Here is a 12,796-nt window from a genome sequence, read left to right as displayed (position 1 = left end):
TTTTACAGGTTTGGTATATTTAGACAGTCTGGGGTAATTATCTTCTCAGTGAGTGCTTCATAGACAATTAAGTTAAAGTGGTTCTAAAGGCAGAAGGTTTTTTTTTATCTTAAAGGGTAACTCCACTTTCATGGGAAAAATATATCAAGTGAAAAAAATAAAATATTATAGCATATACAAGTGCGACACAAGTCATATTGTAATTAAATCTTATTAAAATTGAACTTTCCATTTTTAATCTACACCCACTGTAAATTTCTGTAAATTGCAATGCAATATGGCTAGCTGAAGGTGTTCTGTGTACAGAATGCCCCACCCCCCGAAACATAATTTCCTACTTATGTGATTGGCTCACTGATTTTCCCAAAAGTCTACACTAAGATACTAGTCAGATTTTTGGCATCCACTGCAGCTAAAATGTCATTTTTGGTAAGATACTCCCAATAGGAAATAACCTCTAAAGCATGGGTGTCCAACCTTTTGGCTTCTCTGGGCCACATTGAGTGTAGAGAAATGTTCTCGGGCCGCATATAAAATATATACTATAGTTAAGGTATATAAGTAATAAAATGCCGCCGTACCCCCCCCCCCCCCCCGCACTAATTTAACACAACTAGAGGATGATCAAATGAAATGGAATCAGTATACAGAGGTTTACTTCTTCTGAGAGATATTAAAGGAACACTCTAACCACCATGACCACTTCAGTGATTTGAAGAAGTGGTCATGGTGGTAGGAGTCAAACACTAAACATGCTCCCCCCCCCCCCGAAGCAGCTTCTGCCTACCGTTAGTTGGAAGCGGCTGTGGCCATGCCCCCGACCCAACTTCATTCCTCCCCAGCAAAAAAACAATTGTCAGGGGGCAGTGGGCCGCATTGCCCGGGGTTCCAGGCCGCAGGTTGGACATGCCTGCTCTAAAGGGATGTAGACCCCGCAACTTTCCTCATTAGAGCCCTGATTCTGCAACAGCTGGTTGATAATTTTGAAACCACTCCCATTAGACTCACTCGGCACAGAGGAACAGACGGGGATTTCTTCAGAATAATGAAAGATAGGAATCTGCAACAAAGTTTGTTAAAATCCCTGCAATGTACATAGATCACTCAGAGGGAAATGTTTTTTTCTCAACAAAAGTTATACTTTAACCACTTGCCGACTGCCTAACGCCGATCTACGTCGGCAGTCAGCCCCTCACAGGCAAAGTGACGTAGGGCTACGTCACTAGCTTGTGAGGGTCTAGGGAGCGAGCGCGCGCCCCCGCTCCCGCGTGGTCACGGACCCCCCCCCCCCGCGCGTGTGACCAGCGGACCCGATGTCCGCCGGTCACTCGGCGATCGGCGGGGGAGAGGGAGAATGTCAGGCAGCTTGTGTAAACAAGCTGCCTGTCATTCTCCTCGCTGTAAAGACACTGATAAAACGGATCTACTATGTAGATCCGTTGATCAGTGTCCTTACAGCTCAAGCCACAGCCAATCACAGTAGAAAGCACGCCCCTAGGGATACACACAGCCCCTCCCTTCCAAATAAAGTTAACCCCTTCACAACCAGTGTATTTTTACAGTAACAGTGCATATGTATAGCACTGATTACTGTAGAAATGTCACTGGTAACCCCAAAAGTGTCACAAATGTCAGTCAAGGGTCCGATCTGTCCGCCCCAATGTCGCAGTACCGCAAAAAAAATCGCAGATCGCCGCCATTACGCGTTAAAAAAAAAAAACAACAAAAATGACAAAAATCTTTCCCTTTGTTAGTAAACGTGATAACTTTTGCGCAAACCAATCAAAATACGCTTTTTGCGATTTTTTTTTTTTACCAAACATATGTAGCATAAAACAAATTGGCCGAAAATTTTAAAAAATTTTGATTTTTACTTTTTTTTTTGGGGGGAATTTCATATAAAAAAATGTGAAAAATATTGTTATTTTTGCAAAATTGACGCTCTTTTTTTGTTTATAGCGCGTGATCAAAAAATCGCACAGGTGATCAAATACCACCAAAAGAAAGCTCTGTTTGTGGGTAAAAAAGGACGTCAAATTCGTTTAGGGACAGCGTCGCACGACCGCGCAATGGTCCGTTAAAGTCACGCAGTGCCGAATCGCAAAATACCCCCTGGTCAGGAAGGGGGTAAAATCTTCCGGGGCTTAAGTGGTTAACATATTCAATGCATTAAGATGAAAAACCTTCTGTGTGCAACTCAGCCCATCTAATACTTACCTGACCCTATCATGATGCAGCGATGTTGCACAAGAGCCTCGGCTGTCAGGGTCTCGCCCTCCTCATTGGTTGAAACAGCAGCAGGTGCCATTGGCTCCCATTGCTATCAAAGTCAGGGAGCAAATGAGGAGAGAGGGGGTGGGGCCAAGCCACTACTCCTTGTTTGAATGCATGCACAGAGCAGCGGCTCAGCTTAGGTGCCACCATAGCAAGGTGCTTGCTTTGGGGGGCACTCAGCAGGGGGAAGAGACCCGAGAAGAGGAGGATCTGGGCTGCTCTGTGCAAAACCACTGCACAGTGCAGGTAAGTATATAGCGAGGGAAAAAATATTTAATCCCCTGCTGACTTTGTACATTTGCCCACTGACAAAGAAATGATCAGTCTATAATTTTAATGGTAAGTTTATTTTAACAGTGAGAGACAGAAGAACAACAAAAATATCTAGAGAAACGCATTTCAAAAAAGTTAGAAATTGATTTTCATTTTAATGAGTGAAAACAAGACTTAGTACTTGGGGGCAAAACTCTTGTTGGCAATCACAAAGGTCAGACGTTTCTTGTAGTTGGCCACCAGGTTTGAACACATTTCAGGAGGGATTTTTGTCCTACTCCTTTTTGCAGATCCTCTCAGATCTTGGCCACTTCCGCCCAACGGCCTTAAAGGGCCAAATTTTTTTTTTTTTAGTAGCAAAAGTAAAATGACGTATTTTTATTCTTAAGTGTTTTAACCTAAGATCGCTCATTAACCTCTTCTGGACCGCCTACTGTGTATTTATGTCGCTACTTTGACGTTAAATACCGGTGTTATGACCCCGGTATTTTCTTACACGACAGACGGGTCTGCTTTCTTATAAAGGTGGTCCCAGCGGCGTAGCTGTTGGTAGCGGGGAAAGGACCTGATCCCCTCTCCTGATGGGCAGGAAGTCAAGTGAGGGCAAGATGGCCCCCACTCTACTCTATGCCCTTGGAGGACCGGAGCGAAGTCAAATGTCACTTCTGCCCAACGGCCTTAAAGGGCCAATTTTTTTTATATTACTTTTAAGTGTAAATGTGTGAGAGAAGGTCTTTTTGACCCCAGATCTCACATTAAAGAGGACCTGTCCTGCTTATTTCTATTACAAGGGATGTTTAGATTAATTGTAGGAATAAAAGTGTTTTTTTTTTTTTTTTTAAAGGGACAGTAAAAAAAGGAAAAAAAAACGTAAGTGCCCCGTCCCTCCAAGCTCGCACGCAGAATTGAACGCAGTCGCGTCCGCATATGTAAACGGTGTTCAAACCACATGTGAGGTATCACAGCGATGGTTGGAGCAATAATTCTAGCACTAGACTAGACTGTAACTCTAAACCGGTAACCTGTAAACAATTTTAAAGTGTCCCCCTTGGAGATTAAGTACCGTAGTTTGTCGCCATTCCATGAGTGTGCGCAATTTTGAAGCATGACTTGTTGGCTATCAATTTACTCGACGTAACGTCATCTTTCACACTACAAAAAAAGTTGCCTAACTTTACTGTTTTCTTATTTTATAATTCAAAAAATGTATTTTATTCCCCCCCAAAAAATTGCGTTTGTAAGACCGCTACGCAAATACGGTGTGACCTAAAGTATTGCAATGATCTCAATTTTATTCTCTAGTGTCTCTGCTAAAAAAAAAATATGTTTGGGGATTCTAGGTAATTGTCTAGCAAAAAAAAGATGATTTTAACTTGTAAACAAATGTCAGAAATAGGCCTGTGGTTAAGGATGTACAACCCTTGATCACTGTGACCAGGTATGTCTCCTTTATAGGCATTGGAACCTTTTAATTCTGGCTTGGATGTACCCAATGTCCTTCTCCCTCATCCCCTTCCTCCTTTTGTTTTTTCCTTCTCTACCTTACTTGCTCCTTCTCTTTTTTATCACTTTCCTATCCCTCCTGATTGTGGAGGCTTCTTTTTGTTTACTACTCCTTTGCTTTGTTTGCTGCTACAGCTGGATTCAGTAGCACTTCTGGTCCGCAACTATTTGTTGAGATGTATATGAACCATCTCTTAGGTGTCTGTTGGAACTATGAAAGTTTACTGTACCCACATATAGCCATCCCTTGTCCATAGCAATAATTTCTCTTCCGTTCATTGACGGACACAGCTCCTGATCATCTTAACCATTGGGTTATACTGCCCCCTTCAGGAGTAGGACACTAGGCAGAAAAAAAGTCTGGCTACACTTAATGGGCAGTCACAGGGGGTATACTCCCTCTGTCTGCTATAGGTACTCAGTTTTTTTTGCCTAGTCAAGAGTAAGGGACCTAGTTCCTTGCTGGGATCTCTGATCCTGGGAAATTTTTTCTTCTTTTTAGTTAGATTTTTATCTCCCTGTTTTTTTTCCTGTGAGATCTACTATCAACTGCCGGACTGGGTGATGGGCTGGATAATCTAGATCCCGTGGTCACCCCAATCTGACCAGCGAGCACGAGCAGACTTCAGCTCCACACCTAGGTCAGCCGCGATATAGCCCCAGCGGACGGGTCTGGCCTGCGACTTAAATGCCTCGTGAGGTTGCATACGACTGGGACTCTGCCCCAGTTGCAGTGTTCCTCCTGGCCGATGACCCCCCCATTTTGATGGCGAGGGGTTCGGTCTGGAGTGGTGCCCGCCTGGTTTCTTGTGTGGTGAGTAGCTGTCCCCCTCTCTGGAGGGTTTTGGGGTGGACGTGGGCCCCTCCATGGGACAGTCGGACCCCTGGGTTCCCCTCCTTCCCGTCATTCACCCCCCCTCATCTGTCCCCCCATCCTACCCCCCCCCCCCCACCTCCACTTATGCTGGGCCTGTGTGGGTGGTCAGGGGGCAGGGCGCTATGCTGGTGGGGGGGGTGCGCTGCCGAGAAAAGGATCGGCTGTGCGAGGGGGAAGGGCCTGGTGGGGGCTCCTGCCAGGGCCACCCAACCTGCCTGTGCCTGTCCTGGAGGCCTTCTGATCTCTTCTGGGTCCCTGGGAGCCTCGTGGTGCCACATGGGGCTGCCATTTTGTTGTAGCCTTGTGCTGCAATGCACAGCGGCCATGCTTTAGTCCGGCAGCAATTTTGCAGTGGTTTGCCATAGAAAACAGTGGCGGCCATGTCTGTGGTGCCTTCTGGGCGGCGTTTTCGGTGGTGGGAGCCCCTCCTAATCCCCTGGTGCTGATTCCTGGGTCCTTTCATTTTCTGATCGCTGCTCATGTGGTGCAAATTCTCCTGGTGGCTGCGGTGCCTGGTTTCTGCGGGGTGGTGAGTCTGGGAGGGTCCTCTCCCTCTCTGCTGAGGATCGATTGGTGCTCTATGACTGGCTACTGGAAATGCTGCCAGAGTGGTGGGGGCTGTCCGTTAGCAGTGTTTTACATTTTTTGTGGGGTCCCCCTGGTGACTAATGAAATCTTTGGAGCACATCTCCCCACCTGATCCCCACTTTGAGGCTGCGGGGCCCTCCTCCAGGTCCCAACAATTCATCGATGCATTGACGACGGTCCTGGGGGCCTTTTGTGTCCCGGGTGGAGGTGGCTTTCTGGCGACAGCTAGCAAAAAGCACCCCTTGGCTTACCCTGCCTCATCTGTCTCATCAGATCCTGAATCTGATTCGGCTGTCGCGAATGTAGGTCACCCTGCTAGGTCTGCAACCTCAGATAGTGAGGGGGATTCCTCCACTTAATGCAACCGCACTAAAAGGGACCGGTGGACACACTGATTGTCTCTGTGCGTTAAACTCTTTAAGATGGAGGACACCGCTATGTTGGAGGTGCAGGTTCCCTTTGGCAGTCACAAGCCATCAAGGGCGGCAAAGGTGTTTCCTTTCCCTGCCTATTTTGACAGAATTGTTGCTTAAGAGTAGGGACGACCAAAGCTTCCCTGTGGGGTCATTAAGCGCTTTACTAGGCGTTACCCCTATGAGGAGTCTCTTCTTAAGAAGTGGACTGTTCCACCAGTGGTGGACCTTCTGGTTTCCAGATTAAACAAGGCAACTATGATTCTGTTTGAAGAGTCCCTGGCCTTTAAGGATCCTTCCCACCGACAGGAAGGAAGAGACTGTGGCCCTCAATATGTACACTCTGGCTGGTTCGGCAATGAGGCCGGTATTCACCATTGCCCTGTTGTCGCAAACTCTGACCGAGTGGGCTAAGCTTTTGCACTGTGACCTGGAGGGAGGACAGCTCCCCCCTGCCTTTGCCAAGCTGGCGGACCAGCTGGTCCAGGGGCTGCAGTTTCTGTGATGCCTCTTTGGATGCGGCTCCCCTGTTGGCTCACCTCTGTTTTGGCAGTGGTCCTTCAGCGTGTCTTTTGGCTCAAATGCTGGTCTATGGACCAGACTTTTAAAAAGGCCTTGACTGATCTTCCTTTTCAAGGAGATCGCCTGTTTGGATCTACCCTGGATGACACCATTAAAGGTCTCACATGAGGGGAAGGGTACTTTTCTTCCACAGGCTACTAAGGGCAAGGAACCTTGTCGTAGTTGTTGGGCCTCGTCAGGAGGATCCAAACGAACCTGGTCTGGCAAGCTGAGAGCAGGCTTCTCCAGACCCACGGACAAGGCTCCTTTTGCATGAAGGTGTGCCCTTAGTCGTATCACTGGTTTCCAAACCCGTGGACTTCCCTGGTGCAAGACAAGTGGGTCCACAAAGTCATTCGGTCTGGCTACAATATCGAATTTCGCTCTTGTCCTCTGGCAAGGTTCTTTCCTTCCAACTTGTGCCTGTCCCCGAACCGCTTACAGGGTTTGGGACGGTACAAGACCTGTTACTTTAAGGGGTGATTGTCCTGGTTCCGACTTAGGAATTTTTTTTTTTCAAGGCTTTTACTCAAACCTGTTAACAGTTCCCAGGAAGTTCAGAATGGAGTCTATTCAACAGTGGTGGCATCCCTGCGTCCAGGGGATTTCCTCGCCTCCTATCGATATCAAGGATGCCTACCTTCACATTCCAATATGTGCCAGTCACCAGCGTTTTCTCCGCTTTGCTGTGGGAGAGGAGCATTATCGGTTTGTGGCATTAACCCTTGGTCTCGCCACTGCTCATCGGGTCTTAACTAAAGTGTTAGCCCCAGTGCTAGCCTTGGAATGCCACGGGGATCGTGGTACTGGGCTGCTTGGACAATCTCCTTCTGCGAGATCACAATGCGAACTCTGCGGGAGTTCGACTGGATTCTGAATTTTCAGAAGTCTCCTCTGGTACTGTCCATGAAGCTGGACTATCTGGGCCTGACTCTGAACTCAGCCTTAGCCAGAGAGCTCCTTCCTCTAGACAAACTCCAGAAATTGTCGTTTGCAATTCGTCTCCTGCTGTCCAGCAGATGATCATTTCTCCAGACTTGCATGCGGGTGCTAGGCCTGATGGTTTCTACTTTCAAAGCGGTTCTGTTTGCACAGTTCCATACGAGGCCCCTGCAAAGGGAGATTCTGACCAAATGGTACAAGACTCCGCAGTCTCTGGACAATCAGATCCAGCTGAGTCAGGGAACGGAGGAGGCCCTGATATGGTGGCTTCGTTCTCTGCCACCTCGGCTGGGCAAATCCTTCCTCCTCTTGTATTGGACAGTGGTCATCAAGAATGCCAGCCTGTCTGGCTAAGAAGGTGTTCTCGGCAAGCATTCTGCTCAGCGGATGTAGACGATGGAAGAGTCCAGACTACCAATCGGTGTCTTTGAACTCAGAGCAATCAAACTGTGTCTGGACCATTGGACGGATCATCTTCACGGTTCTCCAGTGTGCATTCAATCGAACAATGCCACGGCTGTGGCTTATGTCAATCACCAAGGGGGCACAAGAAGTGTCCTGGCAGCTCTTGAGGTAGCCGGCATTCCAAGGTGGGCAGAATGGTTTGTTCCAGCCTTCTCCGCCGTACACATTCCCGGGGTGGAAAATTGGCAGGCTGATTACCTTAGTTGGCAGGCGTTCGACAAAGTGGAGTGGTCCCTTCACCCAAAGGTGTTTCATCGGTTGTGTCTCCGGTGGGGTACCCCGAGACGGATCTTTTGGCATTTCGGCTCAACAGAAGGGTGCAGAGGTTTGTGGCTCGGTCAAGAGAACCTCTGTCGGATGCCACAGACGTACTGGTGGCCCAGTGGGGTCAGTATCCTCTGATTTACACCTTCCCTCTCCAGCTTCTGCCAAGACTTCACAGTATCGAGGCAGACAGAAGTCTGGTTATCTTAGTGGCTCCGGACTGGCCTCACCAGGCTTAGTACGCCAATCTGGTACAGCTGGCCGCCGACGTTCCTTGGAAGCTTCCTCTCATGGAGGATCTGCTGTCCCAAGGACTGATCTTCCATCCTGCTTTACAGTCGCTAGCTTTAAGGGCTTGGCTGTTGATTGCCAGGTGCTGAATGATAGGTGCTTCTTATGCCCCGTACACACGTTCAGATAATCGGACGACTAATCGTTCGCATTTTGTTGCATGATACTAATATCGAATTCAATGATGCGTACATACCGTATGATTTTTGTCGTACGATTCTGGAAAAGCTTCCTGGTTGCTTAGCTACTTATCAGATGGTGCAAAACAAAAACAATGGCAGCCAGGCTTTTTCTGTGCTATTTTAGTGTTTCTGAGCATGCGCAGACTTTGTCGATCGATTTTTAACGGACACATATTGTACTGATGAAACGATTGTCGTTCGCGAGGCTGTCGTACGACAGAAGTTTTCCTGTTTGTCCCTTCGGGTTTTGTTGGATGAACTGTCGTGATCAGCTGTCAAAAGCTGTGTACTAACGATCAGATTATCGTGCGATCAGGTCGAAAGTGAGTTTTGTCGTACGATTATCGGAACGTGTGTACGGGGCATTAGTCGGTGATTCCTACCCTGTTGAAAGCTAGAAAATCTACTTCTAGGAAGATCTACTATTGTATGTGGAAGACTTACATTGGGTGGTGTGAGTTTCTTGGGATTCATCCTTGCTCCTTCTCGGTGGCTCAGATCTTGACCTTCCTTCAATGGGGGGGGTTGAACAGAAATTGGCCTTGAGTACCATCAAGGGTCAGGTTAGGTGTCTGCTTTGGCGGTCTTCTTCCAACGACCTTTTGCCACACTCGGGTGCGTACCTATACTCAGGGTGTCCGACATTAGGTTCTTCCAGTGTGGGCTCTGTTGCCGCATTGGGATCTCAATTTGGTGCTTTCGGTTCTCCAGAAGCCTCCGTTTGAGAATCTTCGGGAGAGTCCCCTGCTTGCGCTGTGCCAGGTGGCCTTTTTGGTGGCTATCACTTCTACGCGCAGGGTGTCGGAACTGGCGACATTATCCTGTCGTTCCCCTTACCTGGTGATTCACGGGATAAGGTGGTTCTTTGCCCCTGTCTGTCGTTCCTTCCAAAAGTTGTCTCTGATTTTCATTTAAATGAAGATAATGTTGCCTTCCCTGTGTCCCAGGCCTAAACATCCAAAGGAAATTGCCTTGCATGCCTTGGATGTGGTCCGGGCCATTAGGATGTACTTGGCAGCTACGGAGTCTTTAAGGAAGTCAGACTATTTGTACTCACGGACGGACCTCGAAAAGGGTTGTCTGCTTCCTCTGCGACCGTTTTCAGATGGATCAGACAGATGGTTATTCAGGCCTATTCCATCAAGGGTCAAGTTCCTCCTTTCCCTGTCAAGTTGCACTCTACTGGAACGCTCCTGCCTCCTGGGCCTTCCGCCATCAGTGTTGTTGATGCAGGTTTGCAAGGCGACCACCTGGTCGTCAGTGCACACTTTCACAAAGTTCTATAAAGTGGATGTGTTGGCATCTGCAGATGCTTCTTTTGGCTGCAAGGTTTTGAAGGCTGCTGTTTAGAGGACCTGGTCCTCTTTGAGGGTGTATTGTTTTTGTCAGGTGGGCTCCAGTTGTTTTGGTTGAGCTCCTGTTGCCTGGTTGGCTACTGTTTAGCCTTGGGAATTTTTTGCTGTTCCCGCTCCTGTGTTTAACACTGCTTTGAGACATCCCAATGGTTAAGAAGATCAAGAGCTGTGTCCGCCATTGTACGAAAGAGAAATGGGGGATTCTTGTCTTACAGTAAACTCCCTTTATCTTATGTTAATTGATGAACACAGCACCCACCCCTCTGTGAAGTTGTATTTTCTTCTGACACTGCCTGTAAACAAACTGAGTACCTATAGCAGAGAGAGGGAGTATACCCCCTGGGGCTGCCCATAGGCGTAGCCAGACTTTTTTGCCTTGTGTCCTACTTCCTGTAGGGGGCAGTATAACCCAGTGGTTAAGAAGATCATCAGCTGTGTCCGTCAGAGAAAGGGATTTTATAAGACAAAAATCCCATTTTTTTGCAACCAGCCACATTTTGCTAATTTCTATATGATCTTTCGTGTTGTTTCTTGTACTTTGAAAATAAAAAAGATACACACTGCTATAATAACTCAAAACATGGACTTACTGAAAAAACACTACAGTTTTTCCTCAAATGCTCAGCTAAATATTCTAAGCTGCATAAAACAGGATGTTTTATTGTGAAAAAATGCCCCAAATGAGTGGTGATATTGTCCTCAGTTCAACTTGCATGATCTATGTGTTACTCAAATTTACATACATTACCATGAATAAATAGCTCACAATTAAGTCGGGTAGGAGAGAAACTAGATATGATCAGTATGAAATGTCCTTTGAATGGAAATGTTTGTGCTGTCTTGTTTTTCACGGGATTCTTTTTTTTTTTTTTTTTTTTTTACAAATGTCTTTGTGCATTCCACAGGCACAAATCTTAATATCAGGGTCTCCAGCGCTCCGGGCCACTCTTGAGAAATTCAGAGAACATTGATGTAAGTTTGGTAACGTTTGTAACATTCTTGTTAGTGCAGTGTCGTGTTTGTGATTTATTTTTTTCCTGTTGTGAAGAATGTGTCCAGTTTCCAGTATCCCCTAATCTCTTCATAGTTGTTAGATGTGCCTACAGGAATGACAGAAAAAGTATGTTTCTGTCTTTGTGTCTGTTCCCTCCAGGCAATTTCTAATGTTTCTGCACAGGGTTGTGTTGTTGTGGCACCTTGTTGGATTGTTTTGCACAACTGCTGTCTTAACAAATTTGGCCTGCCTGTCCGTAAACATAGATCATCTCTACTGCAGTTTTACAGATGTTTTGAACATGTTTATATTCTCAGGCAACTCAAGGATCCTAACTAGAATGCTACACATTACCAAAGAATTAAATTGTGCGAAAATCATCGCCCCAAAAAGGGGTAGGTGCTTTTTTGGGTGACAGGCTTTCATAGGGCAGCCCATTGAAGTGAATGGGCTGCCGAAAGCCAGGTTCACATATTTGTAGGGATGCACCGAAATGAAATTCTTGGCCGAAGCCGAATAATAATAAAATGTTTGGCCGAATACCGAACGCGGTGTTTTGCATTTTTTCCATTTATTTTGCCAATTTTTTGTCCTCTCTCTTGTCCTCTCGTGTCTCTCTCTCTTGTCCTCTCATGTCCTCTCATGTCTCCCCCTCTCTCTCTCTCTCTCTCTCTTGTCCTCTCATGTCTCTCTCTCTCCCTAAATGTTACTGTAGGGAATGGGATTCAGTGCACACTGCAGCCTTGTACCATAGGGTTAATGTTAGTGACACTGTAGGGATTGGGAAGGATGCTGGGAATGGAAATCAGGAAGCATGCAGGCAGCCTTGTAAATTTTAATTGCAGATACAGGGCACTGGGCAGGTCAGGGTTAATGTGGTAACATCAATTACTCAGTGACAGTCAGTCAGTGTCAGTGTGGACTCGATCAGATTATACAGTGACAGAAAGTCTGTCATAGTGGTGGTAGTAGGAGGCTGGAGGTGGACTAGTAGTAGCCTGGAAAGGAGCACAGCCGCATACATACATTACTCACTCGTGCACTGCAGCCCGCCCCACACATTCAGTGAGTCTTACTCTCCTCCCTAGTTTTTTCAATGGCACATTCAGGAAGCCAATCACGCCGTGAGTAGCGGCACAGCGGAACCAATCAGGTGTGCAGGCACGCGTGATTGGTTCGCTGTGCAGCTAATCACGGCGTGATTGGCTTCCTGAATGTGCCATTTAAAAAACTAGGGAGGAGAGTAAGACTCACTGTGTGGGGCGGGCTGCAGTGCACGAGTGAGTAATGTATGTATGCTCACCGCTGAAGTGTCCCGGCTTCCCCTGCCTAACACGGAAGTCTGTGAGTCCTCCTGTCCTCCTCCGAGTCCCTTCCCCCTGTAAATATCGTGACCTCGGCGATATGAATATCGCCTACGGCCACAGAACGATAGTCAATATCATATCGACTATCGTTCAGCCCTATTATTCGGCACAAAATTATTCGGCCTTTTGACTTATTCGGCCGAACACCGAAAGTGCTATTTTTTCTATTTTCGGCCGAATAATGTTCGGCCGCCGATTATTCGGTGCATCCCTACATATTTGCGAATTGGATGCTGTTTTCACCTGATCCAATTCGCATGACATGCGAGTATGACCGGCTGCGGTGCGAATTCCAAAAGGGTCCTGTGCGTTTTTTGGTCTGGTCCAGGTGTGAATTCAGGCAAAAATTTGGACCTGAATTGCACGTGAACAGAAACGCACCAGACCCCACCCATGCTGGAAACCGCGGCCGCACATATGCGAACCTGGCCTTATGCTCGACACACA

At 47.1% G+C, this 12,796-nt stretch overlaps 1 protein-coding gene across 10 annotated transcripts in view; it reads left to right on the top strand.

The window, feature by feature from the left end:
• Positions 1-12,796, top strand: part of CELF1 (CUGBP Elav-like family member 1) — a 74,894-nt gene that overhangs the window by 6,978 nt on the left and 55,120 nt on the right. For 9 of the 10 annotated variants that reach the window (XM_082270111.1, XM_082270104.1, XM_082270109.1 and 6 more), the window contains exon 2: positions 10,894-10,960. The exons of the other annotated variant lie outside the window; for it this stretch is intronic. The gene's annotated coding sequence lies outside the window, so the exon portion shown is untranslated. The remainder of the gene's footprint in view (positions 1-10,893; positions 10,961-12,796) is intronic. 10 annotated transcript variants of the gene reach the window in all.

This window comes from Pelophylax lessonae (assembly GCF_965119305.1).
Source record: "Pelophylax lessonae genome assembly, chromosome: 10".
NCBI classification, from domain to species: domain Eukaryota; kingdom Metazoa; phylum Chordata; class Amphibia; order Anura; family Ranidae; genus Pelophylax; species Pelophylax lessonae.
The sequence above is the reverse complement of the archived record's forward strand: the minus strand, read 5'-3'. Positions and strand labels throughout refer to the sequence as shown.